The 27,361-nt window shown below is 47.9% G+C and overlaps 1 long non-coding RNA gene across 1 annotated transcript in view; it reads right to left on the bottom strand.

The window, feature by feature from the left end:
* Positions 1-6,741: 6,741 nt before the first annotated feature.
* Positions 6,742-27,361, bottom strand: part of LOC134036836 (uncharacterized) — a 36,283-nt gene continuing 15,663 nt past the window's right edge. Inside the window, exons 2-3 of the long non-coding RNA XR_009932456.1 lie at positions 7,433-7,547; positions 6,742-6,820 (exon numbers count right to left, since the gene is read on the bottom strand). This is a non-coding gene — a long non-coding RNA (uncharacterized LOC134036836). The remainder of the gene's footprint in view (positions 6,821-7,432; positions 7,548-27,361) is intronic.

Here is a 27,361-nt window from a genome sequence, read left to right as displayed (position 1 = left end):
GAAGAAGTGAACAGGACATGGAGGATAAAACAGATCTGTTTGTGGAGGCCTGAACAAGCCGACCTGTACTCGATGAATCCTGGGATGTTGATGCAACAGGATCAAACAGCGTCGACAGAGAAAAGAGACACAGGGCTCTCGGCCCAACAAGGACTGCTGTCTTATCGCCAGGCTGAAGCAGCATGATCTTCCCTCAAAGCCATCAAGTGGAACGATACAGGCACCTATCTGATGCACATTAGAGGCATTGTCGCCATCAAGGGAAGACATTTCATTGATGTTTCAAAGCAGAATTTACATGGTGATAACCTGGTGGCAATACACCGACTGTGTGCCGTTTGTTCTGAAAGCGCGTCGAGTTTTAAGTTCCGGCCTGATATCTACAACCCTTCATCACAGCTTCTTTTGAGTGTTTCTTTAACTTATAAAGACTAAATGAACATTTTTCTTCTCCTTCTAGTACTCTTTCTCTTTCCCTTCTCTTTCTCCCATCTCTTTTTTCAGTTCCCCCTTCTTTCGATGTAGACCCCAAGTTGAGCTTTCCCCCTTAAACCCTTTCTCTCTCCCTCCTCCTCTCATTTTCCCTCTCTCTCCCTCATTCTCTCTCTCTCCCTCTCTCTCCTTTCCAGTCCAACAGATGGCTTCAAAGACCAGGTATCCCCAGAGATCCTGAGATGGTCTCGGCGACAGTTGAGCAGAAGGACTGGAAGAATATTCCAGAAGATACATACATTACTCAGATTCCATATGAAACGCGTGGAGGGGGGTCTGGGGGGTCACTCCCCAAAGGAGGGGAAGATAAAAGGAGAGAAGGGAGGGCGGGAAAAAGTGTGTTTCCACAGATCTCGTTTGGTTTTGTAAAGATAAGAGTGAAAATGCCAGTTTCACGTGAAAACATTGTATGGGAAGCAGGTCTCCTTTCCAGGGGTGAGTGTGTATCAGAGAGACAGGCCCCCTCCCTCCCTCTCTCCCGCTGTTCCTCCCCCAGCTCATCGTCACGTTGTGCCTCAGAGGCCCCAGACATAAAGGAGAAAGGAGAGATCGGAGCCTCGCAGAAGCCTCCCCCATCCTCACCCACCTCCCCTACCCCATTCCTCTCCCTCACCCCTCACCCACCTCCCCTACCCCATTCCTCTCCCTCACCCCTCACCCCTCACCCACCTCCCCTACCCCATTCCACTCCCTCACCCCTCACCCACCTCCCCTACCCCATTCCTCTCCCCCACCCCCTCACCCCTCACCCACCTCCCCTACCCCATTCCACTCCCTCACCCACCTCCCCTACCCCATTCCTCTCCCCCACCCCCTCACCCCTCACCCACCTCCCCTACCCCATTCCTCTCCCTCACCCCTCACCCACCTCCCCTACCCCATTCCACTCCCTCACCCCTCACCCACCTCCCCTACCCCATTCCTCTCCCTCACCCCTCACCCACCTCCCCTACCCCATTCCTCTCCCCCACCCCCTCACCCACCTCCCCTACCCCATCCCAGACAACCCCCTGCTCCCAATATCCCTACGCCCAATAAACACTCCACTCACAATATCCCTCCGCCCAAGAAGGACACAAACACAACCATCGTATCGGAGGGGAAAAGTTGGGCAGCTCTCCTTGTCAGGCCGTCTCCAAACGTTCTCATCAGGAAAATGTTTCCAGAGTGTGCAGACCTGCTGTTCTTGGCTTCCCTCTCCTCACTCCTAGCAACTTCATTTCAACATCTGCTGATGAAATTAACAGGAAACAAGAACTGACACTGAACATTTATCTGTCATCCAAAACCTGGCTCGTGATAGCGTAATATGTTTTTAGAAAGGATAGGGTGTGAATTGTGAACCAACTGAAGAAATAAAAAAGATCCAAAATGTATTTTTTTATATGTAATTAATTATTAAAAATTAGGTAACAGATGCTTGTAATCCACTTGAACTCTGTGAAGGCCTGGAGTCGAAGCCATTCCGGACCCAGACAGAACATTCAGGAACCAAACTAATAAAAACAACTTGTTAAACATCTTCAATTCCGAACACCCTGTGAAAAAACTAATAAATAAACGTATGAGCGGGCAGGCTGGAGGGGGCAGGCTGGGGGTCTGGGGGTGTGTGTTGGAGGGGCTGGAGGCTGGGGGTCTGGGGGTGTGGGTTGGAGGGGCTGGAGGGGGCAGGCTGGGGGTCTGGGGGTGTGTGTTGGAGGGGCTGGAGGGGGCAGGCTGGGGGTCTGGGGGTGTGTGTTGGAGGGGTTGGAGGGGGGGTTGGAGGCTGGGTGTGTGTGTTGGGGGGGCGGGGGTGGTTGGAGGGGAGGGGGCAGGCTGGGGGTGTGTGATGCGGGGGTTGGAGGCTGGGGGTCTGGGGGTGTGTGTTGGGGGGGTGTGTGTTGGGGGGGGTGTTGGGGGGGGGGGGGTTGGGGGGGCGGGGGTGGTTGGAGGGGAGGGGGTTAGGGCCATGTGGGAACCCCTCCCATCCTCAAGTGAAAAGACCACCTCCAACTCCTTCCCTGGTCAGCTCTTCTGCTTCCCAGCGCATTAGCAAGTCAGATTCAGGCTTTGGCAGGAGAAACAGCGTCAATGGATGTGAACTGGTGTTGGCCGGTGGCAAATGTCCCGTTTTGATTCTTGACCCCCCCCCCCCTCCACTCTTTTTTTTAACTCTGCCTTCTCCTCCGAAAACGAAGCCCCTCCCCTTGGTAGGTCTATTGTCTCCAAGCCTTGACCTGTTTTGTTTCACCCTCTCTTTCTCTTTTTCGCTCGATATTTCACATCACCCCCCCCCCCCCCCCCACACACACACACACACACACTCACACACTCACAGACACACACACAGCCTTCCAACCCCACAAAAACAGTCATGCCAGGGTTCAGGGCCTCTCATTGGACTGGGGAGCAGTAATTGTCACTGGTATTCAGCAGGTTGAAATACGTCAGGAAGAGAATGGGTAGGAGGAAGGGACCCGTGGGGTCCGCGAGGAAGAACAGAAAAGAGGGGCTGTGTTAACCATCACACTCATTACCGATACACTTTAAATTGTCAGTAAGCCGTTTAGCGAGCGCTGCTAAATAAGCTGTTACAGGGCAAAAGACAGCTGCTCGGATGAGGCGGGCGCGAGCGGAGACAAGATTAATAAAAGAAACGTTTTTTATTTTTCACACCAAATTTTGGACAGGAACGTGTGAACTCATCTTTCTTTCTTTCTTTTTCTTTCTTTTACTCTGTATTTCTGCGTTTTTCTCTCACTATCATAAACACTGAAATAGCTAAAGGAATTATTCCCACTGAGCGTACTGTGAAGTGAAGAAACAAATGACACCATCTTCATCCCTCCAGTCATCAAACACACGTAACCGACCGAAGGTATAAATTACAACCAACCTCCGATACTCCCACATTTCTACTTGAGACTCCCGACCGACACGTGAAATGAGCTGCACCAGAAATGGAGGCGAAGATTTATTTTTGTTAGCCTGTAGTTTTATATCTACAGAAGACTAAGTCAACAGTTTTTGTCATTGTTGCCCCGGCACGGTTTCGTTTAGAGTGTCCTGTTTGGCCACGAAGGCCGAGTTTTCCCAAGGATCCATTTACAAAGAACAGCCAGAACCCAGATTGTTTTTGTTTCAAACGGTCCGGACGAACTCTCTTCTCCAATCCCTAGAATTAGACGTCGGGGACGTCATCGAATCAACAAAAACATTGAACTGGGCCCTCCGAGTATTCGGTATGGAGGATTCTGTATCAGGGGCTGAAAGTTGTCAGTCTCATAGCTGAGAGTGCTTATTATGGGATGCAAACGTGTCAATAATCGCGTTATTCTTTTCAGTTTGTTTCGCAAAACATAACTCTTTTATACCAACTACCAAAATGAGGCCTCATCCAAAATATAACCGTAGGCCTGTTCGTCTGTTAAACTTATTTGACTTCCGCCATTCAAATCAATAACATAATTGCACACCTTAAAAAGTTGCTGCGAACTTTCTGCCTTTTATTTTTCCGCCCGAGTCAGGAGAAGACAGCAGTGTCAGACGAAAGAGAAGTCTTCTTCCCTCTCTGATGTTCCAGTGAGAGAGAAAACAGATCCTCAGCGATGCGGAGGAGGGACACGAGCCTAACAGCACCCCGGTGAGCTGCGCTCCGGCTTGAAACGGCGTCACTCAAACGCCCCGAACTCAGCGCAGGTCTTCAAACCTAGCCAGCCCCCCCCCTTCCCCCCACCCTTCTCCGCTCGAGACGTTTTATCACTCGACGGCCACGTTATCGCACTCTTAGCCGTTTCACGTGTCACTTTGCTCATCTGACTAGATCTCCGCGAGTGGCTTTGATGTTACGAAGGATGGGGAGCGTTTGTTGTCTGTTGTATAGCAGCTTTAACTTTTCGGGTGGTGTGGAGGGGAGTTGGTGAGGGGTGAAGGGGGGCTTTGACACAGCATGTGGGTGAATGTATTCATTCTTGTGGATGAAGGGGGGAGGGGAGGATAAGAGAGGAGTTAAATATGTGATTTTACCACACAGACATGTGCGACTTCTGTAAGAGACCATGTGTTTCCTTCATTGTGAGGCAGCCATGACAGCACTGACTCTACACTTACATAAAATACTCATCTCCCAACAACCCTGGCCCGGAACACTGCTCACAGAAATGCTACTGTCTCACTAACTCAATTAGAACTACATAATTCTGGAATCCTGTGCTTTCAGACCGAGTATTTCCCTGCTAGGAAACCTCTCCCACAAGGGCCTGCTCAATGACACCCATGTAATTCAGACCTTGTGCAATAGTATCATGTGAGTGTTTTGAGTACGAGGTGGAACTAATTGAAATTAAAGCAAAAGCGTGGGTGTGCCAGTGTGTGTGTGTTTGTGTGTGTATGTATGGGGGGTGCATGTGTGTGTGTGTGTGTGGGGGGGGGGGGGTGAGTGTGTGTGTGGGGGGGGGATAACATCCCTGTGGGGGGAGCAGGGAGATTGAGGCAGTTGGCAGGCTGGCTGACATAATGAGCCTTTGTGACCTCTCTTAACAGGCGCATCACTTTGGAGCCAGACACACACTAATAAAAACATCAGTCACACACACAGCCACTTCATAGTAACTGCACACACAGAAGAAACTACACACAACATACACATACAGCTACTACACACAACCACTACATGCACACACACCACACACACACAAACACCACACATACACACACACAGCCTGTACATATTAACTACACAGGCAGTGGGACTGGAGGAATGAAGAGCTCACTTGTGCTCACAGCAAAGGAGATCAGAATAGAGAGAGAGGAGTTAGAGAGACAACACAGGGCTGCCCCTGCTGAATAGAGAGAGAGGAGTTAGAGAGACAACACAGGGCTGCCCCTGCTGAATAAAGAGAGGAGAGTTAGAGAGACAACACAGGGCTGCCCCTGCAGAATAGAGAGGAGAGTTAGAGAGACAACACAGGGCTGCCCCTGCAGAATAGAGAGGAGAGTTAGAGAGACAACACAGGGCTGCCCCTGCAGAATAGAGAGGAGAGTTAGAGAGACAGCACAGGGCTGCCCCTGCAGAATAGAGAGGAGAGTTAGAGAGACAACACAGGGCTGCCCCTGCAGAATAGAGACAGGAGAGTTAGAGAGACAACACAGGGCTGCCCCTGCAGTCAGGCAGGTTTCCATCATCTGTCGTCTCTCTGGTCGACTCGGCCACGCAGACCATCGTTGTGTCTTGTAATTTGGGACAACTAATTTGAAAGTCAAACATTTGTTCGATTCCTTGCCAGACCTCAATTGGTGTAAAATTGATGTTTGTTTTTGCTTTAAACGGCGCCCTTAAGAAATAGACTCATGTAAGTGACAGCTGTATGTGTGTGTGTGTTTGTGCATGTGCAACTGGTGTGTATGTGCAAGGGAGAGTGTGTGTTTGAGAATGTTAGAGAATGTGAAGGACAGTGTGTATGCATGAGTGCGTGCATGTGCGTGTTTGAGTGCATGTGTGAGAGCTTTCATGTGTGAGTGCACACACTTGTGTGTGTGTGTGTGCGTGTGTTGGTACAGGGGTGCACATGTGTGTGCAGGCGTTGTGCATGCGTAAGCGTAGACACGGTGCAGGTGTGTGTGTGTGCGTGTGTGTGCGTGTGTGCGTGTGTGTGTGTGTGTGTGTGCGTGTGTGTGTGTGCGTGTGTGTGTGTGCGCGTGTGTGTGTGTGCGTGTGTGTGTGTGTGTGTGTGTGCGTGTGTGTGTGTGTGTGTGTGTACACCGCAGCTTCTCTCGTTGGTGTGCAGCGAGGGCAGGAGCATCCACAGGAAGTGATGTCGTCGTGGATGTTCACCCGCCCGGCCCAGACTCCAGGACCGTGAGCCCCACACACACACACACACACACACCCCGCAGGTCTGGAAAACCAGCTTCCTCAGACACCCCCATCAGCCAAGAACAATACTGACACCAGGAACCCTGGCTGCACACCAACACAAACAATTAAACTGAGCGATGTGTTCGAGAGCGTTCGGGAGGTGGCAAAGGCCCATCGATTTACAACGACACAGGCTCGGTTTCAAGGGAGGGAATGATGTGTGTTTAAAGATATCTCATGTAGCACGAAATATAATATGACCCCTGTGTCGGTAACAGGAGAGGTAAAAACCTTTTAAAAGGAGAGAGAAAAAAACGTTCATATATCTCCATTCAGCGGTTTAATTGGTGGAAAATGTGCTTTATTTCCTGTATGTGATGGCAGCAAAAGTCTTAGGTTATGACAACAAGAGGGTGACTGTTCTTTCCCTGTGCAAACAAAATGGCGGAAAAAACTGTTGGTTCTTCGTGGATCCTGCCTGCTTTGTCCTGCCTGCTGGGAGAAGCCGGTAGAAACTGATTGGGTCTGACTAGCTTTGAGTAAGCAACTATAAACAAATTGATTCACCACCTTCGGATGCATCAAACAATGTGAAACATGCATGCTGCATGAGAGCTGAGAGGACAACACGTGTGGCAGGGGGCCTTTGAAGAAGCAGGCAAAGATGTAAACAACCAAACCAATTATATCCAGGGGTTTGTTTACATCTGAATACATTTTCCCTGAGTTCAAATATGTATATCTCAAAGTTGAGGAGATAATAAAACGTGTTTTGATGCTGCGGTAAACAGATAAACAGATGACAGTCCCTGGTCCGATGAGAACGAGAGCTGGATCTTCACAGAGAACCGAGGCTTTAGTTCGGTGTGCTACTGTACGTGGAATCGAAACCCGGGCCACTGCAATAGGGCATCAGTCCACATAGTGAGCCACCCTGTCTTCAGTGTTTCTTAAGTGTTTCTTAAGTGATTTATTTTCTTAAGAAAGATTTGTTTTTTTAAGTGTTCTCAAGTGATATTACTAGGTCATCTGTTAGAATACAATAAGACTTCAAAAGACAGATATCTGAAGATCTTACCCATCAGTCACTGCACTTGTACTCACCATCTGATTGGCTTTCCTTTACAGTTGGAGCCCTCAACCAATGAGCATTCAGGAGACTCTCCAGGTGCCCCTTAGTGAGGTATCACTAACATCTGTCTGGCTCCCACGGCAACCGCTGTCAAGGAGACATGCCCAATGAAATATGCATGATGCACAGCCATGTGATGTGTGTTAGGGTTAGAGGGAGGGAGGGAGAGAGAGAGAGAGAGAGAGAGAGAGAGAGAGAGAGAGAGAGAGAGAGAGAGAGAGAGAGAGAGAGAGAGAGAGAGAGAGAGAGAGAGAGAGAGAGAAAAGGATGGAGAAATAAAGGGAAAGGGAGGCGAGAGAGAGAGAGAGAAGGGGGAGAAAAAGAGAGAAAGAGAGAAAGAGAGAGAGAGCGAGAGAGAGATAGAGAGAGAGAGAGAGAGAGAGAGAGAGAGAGAGAGAGAGAGAGAGAGAGAGAGAGAGAGAGAGAGAGAGAGAGAGAGAGAGAGAGAGAGAAAAGGATGGAGAAATAAACGGAAAGGGAGGCGAGAGAGAGAGAGAGAGAGAGAGAAGGGGGAGAGATAGAGAGAGAAGGGGGAGAGAGAGAGAGAGAAGGGGGAGAGAAAAAAAAAAAGAGAGAGAGAGACCAACATCCCCTGGTCCTCTACAGTCTCAGCTGTTCATCTATTATTCATGGAGCTCACTTCTCTCCAGCTTCATGCATATATAGTGATCCTGGCTCCCATTCTGGGAGACGTCCACCAGGTTTAAGGGGGGTTTCCTGGAGGCGAGGGGGTGAGAGGGCGAGAGGGTGAGAGGGTGAGGGAGGCCAGACACAGAAGGCTGTGGTGCCTTGTGACTTCTGTTTCGCCCAGAAAGGTAGAAATCCTTATCTTTCTTTCTCTGGCCCTGGGTTAGTTTGTATATCTGATCGCGTGCAAACTCAGGAAAACAGAGGTTAAAGACACACACAAAAATACACACATTCAGGACACACCACACAGACACACACCTATTGCATACACACACTCGCAAACATACACTCACAAACACACACCACACACACACATAAATACACGCAAATATACACACATGCTGTACACACACAAATCGTAACTCTATTTTTCCATCGGGCCACGGGACAAAGTGAGGAGAGAGAGTTATGGTTTCAGGATTAATCAGATCGTTCTCAGCATGATGTAAGACTTGCAACAGGCGACAGTAAAACCTTGCTCAAACCCAACAGACATGGTCTGTCTGTGCTGGGATACTTTCAAATGTTTCAAACATTTGATTCACATAGCAGATGCTTTTATCCAAAGCAATAAACAAATAATTCATTTACAAAATACAGCACATGATCAAGAATCAGAAATGCATAGTTCCAACCGCATTTCAGCCAACAAGGCCAAGAAACAGTCTGTGTTTTTGTTTCCAGACGCAGAGCAACAATAACATCTCAACTCCAACATCGCACACTACAGCGCCTCCAAAAGAAAAACTGCAGCATATCTAGGGGGCTAGTTACTGTGTTACGCCGAGAGGAAAGTTTGCCGTTTCATTCCTGAGGCACTGAAGCAGAGAGGCTATAGATACCTCTCTCAGCCAAATCTCTCTCTCTCGACATTCGTCTCCTGATTGAGTCTCATTGAGTTTCCACGGAAATCATAACAGTCTCTATGAAAACCTGTCCATGACATCACGTCCTGTAAGAAACATTGAAGACAAGTAGGACAGTCTATTTCGTGTCCTCACTTTCTCCATGAGCCTGCTTCTTAAAGCTCATTGGTGGAAAAGAGTCCAGGCCCCTCCCACATCGACCTCCCCTCCAATGGGCTTGGAAAGAGCCGAGGGGAGAGGCTGCAGGGCCTCAAGGATGGAGGTTTGAGATCTAGCTGTGGAACACCAACATGGAGCCACTCAGCAGCCAATAACAGAAGGAGAGAGCTGCACATGCCACTGGGGTCAAAGGTGACGGGAAGTGGAGGTCGTATGGTAATACCCCTCATAAATAGTGACAGTTGATGACAGATCACTAGTTCGTTTCATGTGTGGCTTCTCCATTAGGTGTGTGTGTGTACACATTTTCTGTTAATAAAAAAAAAAAGAATGTGCCATTCATTTGATTTATGAGTGTTTTAAAACAGTATTTTACATGAGTAAATACTTGTAATTATAACAACTATTTTACTGTGACGTTACTACTTTCTTTATAGAGTATCTGCTTTATAGATTTACCAACATCCCTTCGCAACTCATCCCTTTATCTCCACGCCAACACACTGACAAGCTCTAAACCTTCTCCTTCCTCACCTCAGCAAAGTTCCTCCCAAAAACTTGACACAAACTGACGTTTCCAAAATAACCATCTCTCGCTTAACCCACGTCAGACACACACACACACACACACACACACACACACACACCCTCCGGAGTGTTCCGTCATGTCATCGTGTGCGGATGGCGGACGCGCAGATTTGAGCTTGAGCTCTTTCTGTCATCGCCAAGGCAGCGCTGTGATAACTGCCGCGTGCCCAGCTGTTGGCAGCACTCACACACGGCACAATGGCTGTCCTGTTCAGAGAGTGGGAGGAGGGGGAGGAGAGGAGAGGAGAGGAGAGGAGAGGAGAGGAGGGGAGGGGAGAGGAGAGGAGAGGAGAGGAGAGGAGAGGAGGAGAAGATGACAAGAGGACGAAGGTGGAAGAGGAGGCGAAAGGGGTGTGTGTGCGTGTGTGCTTCATGCAAGGGAATTTAGTTTTAATTAAAAGATGTGTGAAAGTCAGAATGAACTCAAGTCTGAGGGACTGCAGCCTAAAGTGAAGAGAGACTCACTAATAGACAAGTTAACTTTTACGCGTCAATTTCACGCCTCTAATCTAACTCGCAGTAACATCATTGTGTTTTTAGGGCACTAAAAGATCGTTTGGACCGATAGACGTAAATTGGTAGCAAAACCACGCCATTTCTAATCAGAACCAGCGGAACATAAAAAGCAGTGGACCGTGACATTTGGAAGAATGGTTAATTACATTTAAAAACACACACACACTCACTTAAACACATTTGTTTCTCCAAGTGTAGCGGTCACGAGGTTGACTCCTAACGTGCGTTAGGGGGGTCGCGTGCGTTGTTAAGATTCACTCTAAATGTAAATAGGTGTTTGAAACGCCAAGTGGCTCGCGGTTGATAGACCGTCCGAGATAAACCGCTCGACCCTTCGAAGGGAAAGGGTCAAGTCCTTCATTAACCCAACCTTAACCGTGATCAGTCTCCCCGCTGCCGCTGCCAGTACTGAGATACGCAGCGCGGAATGACGTCCTGATGAATGCGGGAGATTTCACACACTTCTCTCGTTATTCCTCTGGCAGCTGTTCAAGACCTCCCGGATCTGAAACTCAGAACTGGGAGAAAAACAGCGTTCATTAAATGCTGGGACTGAAGAAACACGGGAAGGAAATCTCAGATAGGAAGGGAAAACTTTCACTATCTGACGTGGAAATTTGAAAATTTCCCATCGCTTAGGAGTGCAATCTAAAATTGCATCGGACGCATTTCTTGCCATCAAATTGAAAATAATGATTGACATTTATGATAAGCGTGTTCTATAGATAAATACTCTGGAGTCAATTGAGATTTAAAACGGTCTTCTAAAGTTTGGTCTCCTGGGAGTTGAGAGAGGAGAGGAAAGGGGGAGACATGCTTATGTGTGGGTGTGGGTGAGAGTGTGCATGTCACTGCGTGTTTATGGTTTGTGTGTGTGTGAGAGGGTAAGAGATAGTGCATGTGTGTGTGTGTGTGCAGGTGTGTGTGTGTGCGGGTGTGTGTGTGTGCGGGTGTGTGCAGGTGTGTGTGTGTGCGGGTGTGTGTGTGTGCGGGTGTGTGCAGGTGTGTGTGTGTGCGGGTGTGTGTGTGTGCGGGTGTGTGTGTGTGCGGGTGTGTGTGTGTGCGGGTGTGTGCAGGTGTGTGTGTGCGGGTGTGTGTGTGTGCGGGTGTGTGTGTGTGCGGGTGTGTGTGTGTGCAGGTGTGTGTGTGTGCGGGTGTGTGTGTGTGCGGGTGTGCGTGTGTGTGTGTGTGCGGGTGTGTGTGTGTGCGGGTGTGTGTGTGTGCGGGTGTGTGATTGATCCTTCTCCTGTGGGCTTCCACCCAGCAGTCCATCCAAGCAGCTTTGACACAACCTAGCTCTCACGCACACACACACACACACACACACTGGGGTCTAACAGAGACATGTCAATATCTGTGTTAGGACATCCTCTCCTCCTCCTCTTCTCCTTCCTCCTCTCTGTTCCCCCATTCTCTCTCACTCCTCTTCTTTATATCACTCGGACAAATCCAGGATGGAGAGAGAGAGACAGAGGGAGAGAGGGAGAGAGAGAGAGAGGGAGGAGGAAAGAGAGAGAGAGACAGGGGAGGAAGGAGGAAGAAAGAGAGAGACAGAGGGAGAGAGTGAGAGAGATAAACCGACCGAAAGAGGGAGAACAAGGCATTTGAGAAATAGATGGATAGTAAACTGAAAAAATAGGGTGGGGGGTGAACAATGTTGGCCAAAGACAGAGAGAGAAGAAAGGTCAGTAAGAGAGAGAGAGGAGAGAGAAGAGAGAGAGGATAGAGAGGAGAGAGAGGAGAGAGAGGAGAGAGAAGAGAAGATTGAGTGAGGTGAATTAAGATCATGATGATTGCAGAAACAGTAGTTACTGGAGGTATGGCTGACTCACATTCAACTGACATGAGTCTGGAATCACTCGTTGCACACACACACACACACACACACACACACACACACACACACACACACACACGGTAACAATCTTGGGACAGGTGCACATGGTTTTTAGATTGAGTCCAGAGGCCGTGTTTGAATAACAATATCCAACACAGAGAGAATGGTATTTCACGCTTGTCAAAGCTAAAGATGTTGTAAGTAGAGTTAGACGAGCTAGCCTTCAAGACCCAGCCTGCAGCACAAAGGTACCATCTCTTTTTAACCCTCGTGCTGCCTTCGGGTCACATGACCCAAAGGTTCATAACGAACCATCGTTGTGTTTACCCAATTTTACCCAATACAAAAACAAATTAAAATAATTTTCTTTTAACCATCGCAATGTGGGGGGTCTGAGACAGCCTAGCTGTTAAAAGAAAATGCTTCACTTTGTCTTTGTATGCGGTAAATTTGTCGCAATACGACGGTGGGTCACAATGACTGATGGGTCAGAATGACCCGAAGATAACACAAGGGTTAAACAGGCCAAATCCAGGACGCCTCCTGCCTCATTAGTGTCTCATGGCCTGAGGGTCCTGCCTGCCTCCTTCAGGGTCTCTGACTGCCCTGACAAGAACACACACTGCATGTGGAGTGCCTCAGCTGTGTGTGTGTGTGTGTGTGTGTGTGTGCGTGCATGTGGTGTGTTCCACAGCAAAATCCCATGCTTCTGCACACACAGACTGAAGGGAGATGCAGACAAAGTAAATAACACCCTCTCCTCCTCTCTTCTCCTCCTCTCTGCTCTTCTTCCTGCCTTCTCCTCCTTCCCTAACCTATCCTCCTCCTCTTATGTGCGTCTGTGTAACTGTGTATGTGAGGTTGTGCATGTGTGTATGTGTGCATTCACGTTTGTGTATGTGTGTGTGTGTGAGTCACATTAAGCCCACAGAATGCCAATTAACATAGACATGATGCTTTCGCACGGCGACGTCAGAGAGAACATGAACCTGGATATTCATGCCTAGTCAGTATCTCTGTATCCTGCTTCACATAAACAGGACACTGCCAGAATCCCTGCCCGTCTCACTGTAAACTCACTCACCACCTTCCATCCATGCATCTGTGCTTGCTTTTGGGATTCTACCTGGCGATAAATGGGGTTATAGATGTGGTTATTGATGACAAATAAACTTGACTCTCACAATCACCCAGTCCTGTGTCTCGTCTGATGACCCACTGACATCTCACTCGACGAGAAAACTCCTCGTGAATCATCCTCATTAGCATGGAATGACAGGACAGAGTGAGTTAAGTCTGGGTGGATTAGGGATTGTTCCTTTAGGTAATACCCACCCACACCCTGCCCCTACCCCCCCCCCCCCACACACACACACACACACACACACACACCACCACTCCCCGCCTCCACCCCCCCACCCCCCCTTTCCCCCGTCAATCAATCTGTTGAGTGGAAGTGAAACTTTAACTCCTTTTCCTCATCAGCAAATAGACCGACAATCCCCTAATTTGCCCTCGCCCCAAGTGAACCCCCCCCTTCCCCCCCCCCCCCCACGGCCGGGCCTTTGGCTGCTAATGAAGCGTTAACTTGCAGGGAATCCCTCCCACAGAGAGGCTTAGGTGAGGGACCTGACGTCACAGAAGGAGACATAAAGACCGTAGCTGTGGGCTGTTGGAGTGTGGTCTGGTCTGGAGGCTGGTCAGGAGAACTGCTGATTGGTCTGGACTGGAGGCTGGCCAGGAGAACTGCTGATTGGTCTGGACTGGAGGCTGGTCAGGAGCACTGCTGATTGGTCTGGTCTGGAGGCTGGTCAGGAGAACTGCTGATTGGTCTGGACTGGAGGCTGGTCAGGAGCACTGCTGATTGGTCTGGTCTGGAGGCTGGTCAGGAGAACTGCTGATTGGTCTGGACTGGAGGCTGGTCAGAAACACTGCTGATCGGTTTACTTCAGAGATGTGGTTAGCTGTGAAACCGGTCATGTTTGTTTTGACGGTTGCTGTCGGAATTGACGTTCACAGGAGACCTGCGGGGGCCGTCCCGTCGGCAGAGAAGCTGGTTTGTGCTGAAGATACGTTCGTTTTTTCATACCTTCTTGTTTCAGACGACTGATACTGAGATGAAGAAATGGTGCTGTGATATTTATCGTGTCGGCACAGAAATAGCGTCTCATCGTTTTCTCAAAACCTCAAAATGTATATTACGAAGTGCATTTAAATAACTTTTACATCTCTTTTTTACAACCCTCTTCTCCTGACACACACACCATACATAGTCTCTAGATCATATTTCAATTTACTGGTCACAACTTCAAAGACTTCTCCCTCTTAGACTCCCGAAAATGTGACGTCTGAACCTCAAAAGGAACAATGGCAGAGAGCGGGCGCGTCAGCAAAAGACAACTTTTGCCGACACGGCCAAACATCACAACCCAACGCTTCCCCTGTCACACACTCTGTAGCCCACATCTCCTCCTCACCATCGGTCACCTCCTCTTCACCTCACCCTGGCTCTCTGGCTCATTTTTCCTTTCCCTACATCCTTTCACACACACACACACACACACACACACACACACACACACACACACACACACACACACACACACACACACACACACACACAGAGTCCTAATCCGTTCTCTTTTCCCATCTCAGCGGTGTGCAGTTTGGGGTCAGTGACATCACGGCAGGAGCTCATCTCAGTGAGAGCGTGTGCCTGCCGGCGGGGAGCGTTATTGGTTTACCCTGACCTCTGATCACGCTCTGCAGCGGTCTGCCAGGCCCACCTCACCTCAAGATTCTCCAGCCTCCAGCCACAGCTCTGGCCTAAAGCCTACAGTCCCAGCCTCATCTCCAGCCCCAGCTCTGGCCTAAAGCCTACAGTCCCAGCCTCATCTCCAGCCCCAGCTCTGGCCTAAAGCCTACAGTCCCAGCCTCATCTCCAGCCCCAGCTCTGGCCTAAAGCCTACAGTCCCAGCCTCATCTCCAGCCACAGCTCTGGCCTAAAGCCTACAGTCCCAGCCTCATCTCCAGCCACAGCTCTGGCCTAAAGCCTACAGTCCCAGCCTCATCTCCAGCCCCAGCTCCAGTTTACAGCCTCAGCCTAAACCCAACCCCAGACCCAGCCTCATCTCCAGCCTCATCTCCAGCCTCACCCCCAACCCCAGCCTCACACAGACTGCTTCATGCCGTACACACTCTAACTGAATAGAGTCCATAAGGGGAGTCCTTAACCTCAAGGCTAATTCATTAATGCTGTTAAAAAGCAATGCCGTATGTCCACCATATGACTGACTGGCAAGCTGTCTGGCAAGCTGTCTGGCTGACTGGCGGTCTGGCTGGCTGTCTGGCTGGATATTTGGCTGGCTGTTTGTCTTGTGAGGGTTGTCTGTCAAGAGGCGATGCTTACTTACTCTAAATATCAAGGAGTGGGTGGGTGGCCACAGTGTGTTGATTTGAAGCCAATTACATTAGCCAGAAGGAATGGCTCTATTTGTATAAAGTACCAGAGTTTTGTGGCTCGCACGCTCACACATTTACCTCACGTTGACACAGTGCTGTGATGGACCGATCTCAAAAACAGATTCAGTTATCTACATGTAATATAACACTGTTTTCTATGAGTAAATGTCAAATGGTTTGATGGTTTGAACCGAAATTACCAGATGTGAAATTCCTCTGAGCTCGATCTAACTTGCGACCTTAGATCAGGTTTATGACCTGTGTTCCTGCCGTCTTGCCAAGCTAAGGAGGGCCAAAGCTCTAAGCTGGGCCAAAGTGCCACAAACTAGGCTCTGCCATACGACCCCAAGCTGGGCTATAAGCTGGGGGAGAACGGCTAGGCTGTAGAGTGTGTGGGCACCAGTGTACTGTTAAATCCCCTACCACCCCTGTCTGGAGTCTATTCGTTGTCCTCAAACCAGGGTGGCGGCCATCTTGGATCCTAGCCCTGGTGTCTCCACAGTCCAGGCGACTCTGGTCACATGAACTCCAGGGGGGACCACACAGTGAGCGTCTCGTCCTCTCTCCGCTGAGTGAGGACGGAAAGTTCTGGAAGCCAAACCGCCACCCTCACCCCTCCTCCTTTCCTTCCCCCTCCGTCTCACTATACACTCTCTCACACACACATATACACACTCTCTCTCACACACATATACACACTCTCTCACACACACATATACACACTCTCTCACACACATATACACACTCTCTCTCACACACACATACACCCCCTCTCTCACACACACATACACACTCTCTCACACACATATACACCCCCTCTCTCACACACATATACACCCCCTCTCACACACACATACACACTCTCTCTCACACACATATACACCCCCTCTCACACACACATACACCCCCTCTCACACACACATACACACTCTCTCTCACACACATATACACCCCCTCTCACACACACATACACACTCTCTCTCACACACATATACACCCCCTCTCACACACACATACACACACTCTCTCACACACACATACACACACACTCTCTCACACACACACATACGTTCACTCTAACTCTCACTGTCACACACTCTCTCTCTCTCTCTCTCTCTCGTTCTCTCACACACACACACACACACACACACACACACACACACTCCATCTCTCTCACACAATTACATAAACACTCAATAACACTACCACACACACAGTGTATGTTACACACACACACATACACTCTCTCTTTCTCTCACACTCTCTCTATCCATCACACGCACACACAAACACACACTCTTCCTATGTCTTTCTCTAAACACTTGCACATCCTCAGTCCAAAGAAAACGTCCACTATGTAAGTAACACCTTCTCTGGAGCTTCAGTCTGACACAACCTCCCGAGGAGCAGAGAGACGCTACCTCAGCACCACATGCAGCTGACACAAGACTCCAGTTTGTTTTTCTGAGGTGTTTTACATTTACGTTTATTCTTTCAGCATTTTCTCCCAAGGGAAGTTACATACAATAGTCAATTGCAGTGCAGCAGATATTCAAGGATTATAAATTCAAACACAGTTTGTTTGTAAGCAATGCAAAAGTTTCTTTAAATATCATTGAAGTGTTTGATTTAGCTTGCCTGGCGGGGCGGTTTGTGCACTTCTTGGGAAAAACTATTGGTTTCATGGTGGATGACAAGCTATACGAAGCTTCAATTAAATGAAGGGGAAAAAATAAATCTAGTAAAGGTTGCAATTTTTTTTTAAGGTTGAAAAAGTATTTCGAAAAAAGGTTTGAAATTTTGATTTTGAAAGTTTGAAAGAATATTTTCTAAAAGGTTTTAATCATTTTAATTTTTGAAAGGTTGAAAAAAGTATTTCTAAAAAAGTTTTGAAAAAAGTTTTGAAATGTGAAAAAATGATCTGTTTGTTTGGTCACCCAGTATTCAAAACATTTCATTCTAGTTTAAAGCTATTTTGCTCCTGTTTCTGTAAAATTGCTAAACTACTGAACTGACTTCCGGATATACTGAACTGACTTCCGGATATAGTGAAAATGTTCTCGCGCTCTTACATTCTCAAAGCTTCTTATTCATCCTTGTGAGAATGTCTTATGTGTTTCATATGTGTTTGTGTAAAGACAGTCTGAATTATTTCCTAAACGGCCTATACGTTCGTATTACACATTCACAACTTTATTTTATGAGGGGATGAAGTGAGGCATTTTTACACAATGCGGCTTTTGGTAGTCACTGTCTCCAACTTGGCTTTGACTAACTAAGCAATTACAGCGTATGGAAAACTCATCGATGTAACATCATTCTAACTCTTAACCATTAGCAATGAGTGGTGACATAAGATTTCGTCAGGAGCGGTCGGAGCCAACCTTTCGGTCGACCTCAAGAGTTTACAGTTTAAGAAATACTGCAGTTTTCCTTTAGACAGAGGCTAATTTGTCTCAGTCAAATAGTTGGTTGAAGATGCTAAGGTTATTCAAATAGCCTGCAGGTAGTACCGCTTTCTGACAGATTTATATACACCAGAGAATGAAGCACAAGTCTGCTACTAACGCTACAGAGCCGAACTCGCCATGAAAACGTGTAGTCATAGACTGTCTGGTTTATGTAGCATCAATTGTAAAACATATTAGGCTAGTGCTTTTCTCTTTTGTTGAGAAAGACTATTCCTGAACATTCTCGATTTAGCTTTTTTTTGTCGTGAAGAATTAAGTGTTTTTTTCCCCCCAAAGGGATTTTGTTAAGATATTGTTTGGTTCTTAACGCTCTTTCAGATAAAACGTTTTTCTAATAAGGATATCAAGAGAATCCACTCTTTTTTCTGGTTGCAACCCTTAAGTCTGGTAATCAGAACGAAATTAAATGGGAGGGTGAAGCACCAGGGGCTAACCACATTGCTAAACAGCCTAATGTGCTGACGGCCAAGTGTAAATCATGTGTGTGTGTGTGTGTGTGTGATACTGCATACCTAGTTAAAGGTGTGTGAGTGCACGTGTATGTTAAAGGTGTCTCTATCTACAAGACTATTCACAAAGACTCAAATTTATTTTACCCTAAAATCTTTCTGGTGCCAGCAAACCTTCACCAAAATCACACTTACTTTTCATCCTGACGAAATTCACGTCTGGAGCCTGGTAAAACACATTAAAAATCTTACCAACATAATTTGACCCTGTGTATAATTTCCCTTCCTTCCCTTAGAAACTGAAAAGACAGTCATTCCGAGATTACCATAGCATCACAACAAACATAAACATTTTAACTCGGATATTAAATCCCAGGAATTATCCATATCCCATTTCAACTGTAAATTTGTTTTCTCCTTCCAACCACATTCCTGGCAGTTGGACAACAGAAGGCAGTTGACTCACAGTGCCATTCCAGAACTTAGACCTGTCCAGACATCTACCTTCTGTTCAAATTCAACAGTTCACTTTAGTGATGCACGAAGCTAACAGGACTAGTTTTCTACCATCAGTCCTCATCATACGATTACCTTCCATGATAGATGTGTTGATAATCTCAATAATCTTACTAACCTTTTTACAATAACCGCTTCTATAAACACCAAGATTAGATTGAGTGTGAAATACGGTTGGGCATGTTTTTATCTGGCTAGGTAGGATTTACTGTAGCTTTGAGGTGGTGTGCGTGTGTGTGTGTGTGTGTGTGAGAGCTTTCAAGTGTGTGTGTGTGTGTGCATACATGTGTAACTTACCCTGCCCTCCAGAACCATGTTACTCTCACTGGACGCTGTTGACACGTCAAGGTAACACACAATAACAATAATATCCTCCCAAAGACAGACTGTGGCGAGAAAAAAAGCTTCCTGGCTGGGTGGCTGGGCTCCTACCTCACAGGCCGGGCTGTCCTCCTACCTCACACTCACAGGCCGGGCTGTCCTCCTACCTCACACTCACAGGCCGGGCTGTCCTCCTACCTCACACTCACAGGCCGGGCTGACCTCCTACCTCACACTCACAGGCCGGGCTCCTCTCCTACCTCACACTCACAGGCCGGGCTCCTCTCCTACCTCACACTCACAGGCCGGGCTGTCCTCCTACCTCACACTCACAGGCCGGGCTGTCCTCCTACCTCACACTCACAGGCCGGGCTCCTCTCCTACCTCACACTCACAGGCCGGGCTGTCCTCCTACCTCACACTCACAGGCCGGGCTGTCCTCCTACCTCACACTCACAGGCTGGGCTGTCCTCCTACCTCACACTCACAGGCCGGGCTGACCTCCTACCTCACACTCACAGGCCGGGCTCCTCTCCTACCTCACACTCACAGGCCGGGCTCCTCTCCTACCTCACACTCACAGGCCGGGCTGTCCTCCTACCTCACACTCACAGGCCGGGCTGTCCTCCTACCTCACACTCACAGGCCGGGCTCCTCTCCTACCTCACACTCACAGGCCGGGCTCCTCTCCTACCTCACACTCACAGGCTGGGCTGTCCTCCTACCTCACACTCACAGGCCGGGCTGTCCTCCTACCTCACACTCACAGGCCGGGCTCCTCTCCTACCTCACACTCACAGGCCGGGCTGTCCTCCTACCTCACACTCACAGGCCGGGCTGTCCTCCTACCTCACACTCACAGGCCGGGCTGTCCTCCTACCTCACACTCACAGGCCGGGCTCCTCTCCTACCTCACACTCACAGGCCGGGCTCCTCTCCTACCTCACACTCACAGGCTGGGCTGTCCTCCTACCTCACACTCACAGGCTGGGCTGTCCTCCTATCTCACACACACAGGCCGGGCTGTCCTCCTACCTCACACTCACAGGCCGGGCTGTCCTCCTACCTCACACTCACAGGCCGGGCTGTCCTCCTACCTCACACTCACAGGCTGGGCTGTCCTCCTACCTCACACTCACAGGCCGGGCTGTCCTCCTACCTCACACTCACAGGCCGGGCTGTCCTCCTACCTCACACGCACAGGCCGGGCTGTCCTCCTACCTCACACTCACAGGCTGGGCTGTCCTCCTACCTCACACTCACAGGCCGGGCTGTCCTCCTACCTCACACTCACAGGCCGGGCTGTCCTCCTACCTCACACTCACAGGCCGGGCTGTCCTCCTACCTCACACTCACAGGCCGGGCTGTCCTCCTACCTCACACTCACAGGCTGGGCTGTCCTCCTACCTCACACTCACAGGCCGGGCTGTCCTCCTACCTCACACTCACAGGCTGGGCTGTCCTCCTACCTCACACTCACAGGCCGGGCTGTCCTCCTACCTCACACTCACAGGCTGGGCTGTCCTCCTACCTCACACTCACAGGCTGGGCTGTCCTCCTACCTCACACGTACAGGCAATATCCTCCAGGTCTGACTCATTTCCACACATCCCATTTGTGGTGGGTTGTTTGGCGGGTGCGGGTGGGGGGGGGGGGGGGATGGGGGCGGAAGGAGAAGGGATTGGGCACGAGGCCAAGGGTTAGCGGTTCAAATCCTGCAGCGCTGAACACAGCTGCTCAGTCCTAGGTGCGAAGAACTAGATTTGCCAAAACTATAGCTGTGTTAGCTAAATCCTTGATGGAGTATTTATGTGGAGATTACCAGAGGTTGTTGAAGTCGGAGGAAGACTGAGTGAGCCCCTGTGTGCAGGTGGTAGCACACCTGGGCCTGCTCACGCTCTCTCTCGGAGCCCCTGTGATATTTGGGACATTTTTAAGTACCGCAAGTGGAGTTATGTTTTCGGTGTTTGTGTTTTCACCTTGGTTACTATGTCAACAGCGTGAGGTCAGTAAAGTGGGGGGCTGGGAGGGGGGGGGGCTGTCGTCAAGGAAACCCTAAAGTAACGGTCAGCTCTGTGGTTTGGTCCGACACACACAGCTCAGGATCTTATTAGTCTCTGTGCTGCTCGGCTGGTGGTTGATAATTGCCTATTGCTATTGTCCTCTTCTCATTGGCTAGAACCTTCCTGTCCTCTCCTCATTGGCTAGGACATCCCTGTCCTCTTCTCATTGGCTAGAAACTTCCTGTCCCCCCCAATTGGCTAGGACATCCCTGTCCTCTCCTCATTGGCTAGGATTGTCCCCTGTCCTGCCTGTACATTTTGTGGTTAGGGTTAGGGAGTGGGAGAAGTTGGGGTTGAACACAATAAAATATGATCACTAATTCATACAATACCTGCAATAGTGAGTTTGTGCTATCTAGTAATACTTATTGCAGATGAGTAACTTGTTGTTATTGCTATACTCATGTCAAAAAACATGAATTTAACGCACTCCCATACCCTATCCATCCAAGTACACATAGCGTACCTACAGAGAGAACACAGCAGGCTTCACACCGTAAAGTTCCCTGAAACTCCCTGGAATCGAAGTGCAAGATTTAGCTCAGCGGCTAAGGAGCTCGAGTGACTGGGCAGATAGAGAGGTGAAGTAAGGGAGCAGATGGGAGTCCCACCCCCCCCCCACCCCCCCCACCTCCCGTCAATATTTGCCGTCCATTCCCCTGTCAGAGGAAAATACTGTTGATGTTTTTGTGGGATTCTTGATCTGCCTGTGTCGACTCTTCCATAACTCCACACGTTTCATAACCAACAGGGTTTTCCCCGTTTGAGCAACATATGAGTCAGCTACAAAACCTGGTCCTTAGTATCTTTCTGTCGAAAAACAAACCTTGAATGTTTCGAGTTCTAGAATCAGATGACACAGTCTAGAACATGTAGAATCCCAGAATCACAACCATTCTAGAATACATACAATTAGACCCATCCAAGTAAAGTCTAGAAGACGGGTAACATTCAGACGCTCATCTTGTGGACTGTACTCCGCGGGGCGTTTTGAGAGCAGCCCCAGGTGTGTTTACGACTGTCAGCGCTCGCTTGGTGGGACTGTTGATGTCAGGCTGCTACTGCTAGTAAACAGCACACAGCGCCTGTGAGGGTGAGGGCAGCTTCTCTGAAAAGAGTCAATGGTTCCTGCTCTTAAGATCCACATACTGCTGCATCCGTGTTAGTCACATGCAACTGCACAGGCATGTCATAGATGGGAAATTATCTTTTTTTGTGTGTGGTGGAACAGCTGCACAATTGAATCAATGTAATAAGCTTAACCCTTGTGTTAACTTCGGGTCATTGTGACCCACCGTCGTGTTGCGACAATTTGACCTCATACAAAAATAAAGTAAAGCATTTTCTTTTAACCTTTGCGCTGTCTCAGACCCCCCACAGCGCAAAGGTTAAAAGAAAAAATGCTTCACTTTATTTTTGTATGAGGTCAAATTGTCGCAACACGACGGTGGGTCACAATGACCTGAAGGTTCACAATGACCCGAAGGTAACACAAGAGTTAAGATACAGGCTGGAAGAAGGTTGGCAGTTGCTTTAGTTTTTGTTGCGCATTAATTAGACGTTCAGTGACTCGTGGGTGAAGGTGAGATATGTGGAGGCAGGAGACCTGGTAGGATGTTCAACACAGCTCACATATCATCTCTGTCCTCTCTCTTCTTCTCCTGTACTAGTCCAATGGAAAAAGTCATCAGTATATATTATTTTGCAGTTCCGCTGAAGATCCTCATCCCCTCCTCACACACACACACACACACTGAAAAACAGTTATAAAACTGCATTCAAAACCCTCAGTTCACAACTTTGGAAAAATGTGTCAAACCTGATATTTGAGTTGCTGGGAAACACATTCATACGGTATATTATTATATCTTTCCTCTCTCGTGCGCCCGTACATCTTGTAGAGAGGGGGGGGGGTCTCCTTCCCTTGCCTGCATGGGAGCCCGTCATCTCTCCCCTGATAATTGGGTTAAGTTAAAAATCTTCCAGAATATTAACTCTATTGAATGGAATGCTCAGCCTGTCACCGGCTCACCACGACCCGTCTCCCGGACTCAAAGCCCTGTTTGTTTTCTGTGGGTCCTCCTCGCGTGTTGTCTTTGTACAGCAGAACACAGCTCCTCCATGGGAAATGAAACAGCACACCAGTACGAACCGGGAGTCTCACATGCTTCCGAATACAGATGTTTATGGCATGGAGCAAACACAGATGTTATCCCTTCAGACTGACATAGATTACCGTGGGGTTTTTTTAAGAAGGGGGAGGAGGATGTCACGTCTGCAAATAATGAGAAGCGTTGTCACGTGGATGCTTTCTGCCATCCCATAATACTGTGTTTTTTCTAAGAGGCAGTTGAAGAGAGAACGTGGGGTCTTAGCATCTTTCAAAAACATTTTGAATTTGTCGATTTCAGACCCGCAGCGGAAATCGGTCCGAATGTATTTAGCTGCTGCGTACCCTTGTCCCCTCAAAGAGAAGGACGCTCCTATCGGCTCAGAATCGAACGCCAAACCCAGCAAGATGAGTGTGGCCTAAAATGGGAGTCAGATGGCTGAGCGGTTAGGGAATCAGGCTAGTAATCAGAAGGTTGCCAGTTCGATTCCCGGCTGTACAAAAAAAAGGACGTTGTGTCCTTGGGCAAGGCACTTCACCCTACTTGCCTCGGGGGTAATGTCCCTGTACTTACTGTAAGTCGCTCTGGATAAAAGCGTCTGCTAAATGACTAAATGTAAAATGCAGCCAAGCCAGAAGCCAACCAGACAGAAACTTCTGGAAAGCTAGCCCACACCCTAATCCGTGTTTGTTTAGAGAGCATTTCACATGTCACTCCTGTGTAATTACACAAAGTGTTTTACAGGCTGCGGAGGAGAGAACTTTGGGTGGTCTCTCTCTTCTTCTCTTCCGGAACTCCCTGCAGCGTAATTACCCAGAATCCCTTGGGAGATGTGATTCACCCTCATTGGCATTCCTGCTCTAAGCACCAGGAAGTGTTCTGCACTTCACCAACGGGGAAGATTCCTACGTGATTGAAGACGCTGAACTGGTGGATGCCCATTTTGTCCCGGTTTCATCAGTCTAATATGTATGTGTGTTTGTGTGTGTGTTCTTTAGACAGAGCCAGAGAGAACACAAATACCTGGACAAAATCCAGAGGGATAGATAACCGCCCAGTGCGCTGCCTGGTGTTGTCAGACAGGTACTTTTGAAATCAAATGACACTGTCAAAATGATTTCAACCCTGACCTAGCAGATGAAGTATGTGACAAGCTTAGGCCACATAAGGTTACGTTAGGCTATGCTAGGCTAGGCTACATTGGGTTGGGTTTCGCTAGGCTATGCTAAAGTAGGCTAAGCTATGTCAGAGCCCCGGGGGTGGGGGGGCAGACAGCTAGCTGGCTCTCCCGATGCTTTAGCCTGGAGCCATATTGACTCCTGCCTGGCTGCCTGGTTACATGGCTGCAGGCGATATCTGGGTCTGGACATGTCTGGACCTGCTGAGAGATAGCTGAATGCACGCACACACACACACACACACACATTCTTACACACACATACATTAATTTACTGTACATACATTCAAACGTACACACACACACAAAACACACATGAATACACACACACGTTTAAACATTCAGACACTTACACATTTAGAAACACACACACAGAGACACGCCCACACACAAACAAACTCACACACGCACACACACACTCCTGATGGGTGGGGTACTAGCCTGTTCCCCTGACAGCCCTCGAGGGTGCTGCCAGGCATGGCTGCTGTGCCTCGCCCCTGCTGCACACCCCGGCCGCATCAGGAATACTGATCCATGCAACACAGGGGCCGTCGATTTCGGTGTGGTCGGCTAGTCAGGAGGAGGGGTCGGGGGTCGTGGGTCTGGGGTCTGGACAGTTGCTCCCCCTTGGCTCAGACCTTTTGTGTGGTTGGCTAGGGAACCAGGAGCAACTGTCACCAGGCTGAGTCATCTCTTTATCATGACTCGGATTCTTCTCACATTCATCCCTGGTGGACGGCATTGCTGACTTGTTCGAGGGGGTGGTTGTGTGTTTGTGTGTGTGTGTGTTTGCGTGTGTGTGTGTTTCATACAGCTTTTACAGGAGGACATTTCTGAATCGGATACAAGTTTGCGGATGAGAGCAGCGAGCATGCTTGTATCAGTGTTAAATCAAGGGAGCAGTTTATAAGATGATTCCTTAACGCTAACCAGATGGATAAAATGTAAAGTTTGTCAAACTGTTAAATATCCATCTCAACTTTACATTTTTGACCAAGTTATACAACGATAACATGGAAGTCGTTTAACGTTTAAAAGGAGGATAATGAGCCATCGGTTTGCGAGGGCACTAGGAAATAAAAACGACAACAAACCAGATTTTCTAGCTTCCCTTTTTACGAGGTCTACAAAGTATGTGAACACAGGAGCCAAGAGAGAAACAGAGTGTCTTCCAGAGGTTGTAGAGGTTTGCTTAGGGGCTGAGAGGAGAATGGAGTGTGAATGTGGAATAAAAACAAAAGCAAAACAAACAACAAAAAATAACCTTCGTCTGAGATTCTACGTTAGGCCTAATTAACAACACAATAGCAGAGGACTGAATGGAATCCAACAGGGCCTGTTTGTCAGCACACATCTGTTAATTATTTGTGCTAATGAGCTCCACAACAATTATCACCTACAATTAGGCAGAGGAAACGATATAAGGTGTGTTTAGAGTGCTGACAAGACCAATTAGGTTCGATGTTCTGTTTGCTGTGCCACCCAAAGACTACTCCTTTGTATTCCCAGCAAAGGGAGACTCATTATGGTGTAATACACAGTCTGTCTAAAGCTCTCCCAGGGAATCAGTGATTCAGGTTAAGAAAGTGCCACCATTTAGCTAAAACATCACAAACCTGTAGCAGAACTAAAACTAGGGTGACAAATTATGTCAGCAATGCTGACTAAGAACATCTTAATTATTTTACCGAACTGATTAAGTTTGTCCTCAATGAATGCATGTAAATACATGCGGTTCACAGTCCATACTGGTGTCCTGTAGGGAGGTTATAATAGTTCAGTGAAGGCTGACTGACTGAACAGCTATCTTCTTTATAGGCAAAAATTACATGTACTAAAATACAATAATACATTTTCATATCATACAATATAATATAATAATATGATGTAGTAATCGTAAATGTAAAAATAAAACTTGAGCAAAGGTTACAACGAACAAAATGTGACATTATTTATCTATTGTGAACAATCCACCATTATATTTTTTAAACCATTCCATTTGATGGATAAGCCATCAACAAATCGTGTAGTTAACTCAGCTCATTTCCATACGATGATAACATATATCCACGTATATCTAATTATAAATATTCATAAATTCCTGTGGAAGCGGACTAACCCCAACCTTTGTCGCATGAATACATTGGAAGCAAATTAGCATAATCCACTTCATAATCCACAGTCTCTGTCTCTCTGTCACAATGATAAGAACACATGGAAGTTGGTTCCCATGGGAATGGAACAGAGATAGAATGGGTCATGGCCTGACTTTCTGATCCTGTTGTGTGGTTGTAAAAAATAGGGTTAGTGAAGTTGTTGTGTTTCAGTTTATATAAATGTTCTTTCACTTTAAATGACACTGGTACACCATGAAATTGTTTGTGTTGCACATTGAACTTCACGTTTAAATCCACATATCATGCCTTGAATAAATAAAATAAATTCTGTATTTATGGCTCGGAAATAATTAGATTTTTAGGAAAGGAAAGGGTTGATGAAAGGCCTTCATGACAGAGTGAAATCAGATTGGAGCGTCAGCACCATCCAAGACAAGTGTAGAAATGCCAACAAACAAACGTTTACCAAACTGAAACAGACCATAAAATGCTTCACACTAAGACATTTACATTTAGTCATTTAGCAGACGCTCTTATCCAGAGCGACTTACAGTAAGT

The sequence above is a fragment of the Osmerus eperlanus genome, chromosome 16 (genome assembly GCF_963692335.1).
Source record: "Osmerus eperlanus chromosome 16, fOsmEpe2.1, whole genome shotgun sequence".
Classification (NCBI taxonomy): Eukaryota; Metazoa; Chordata; class Actinopteri; order Osmeriformes; family Osmeridae; genus Osmerus; species Osmerus eperlanus.
Note: the sequence above shows the minus strand (reverse complement) of the source record. Positions and strands in the feature narration are given on the sequence as shown.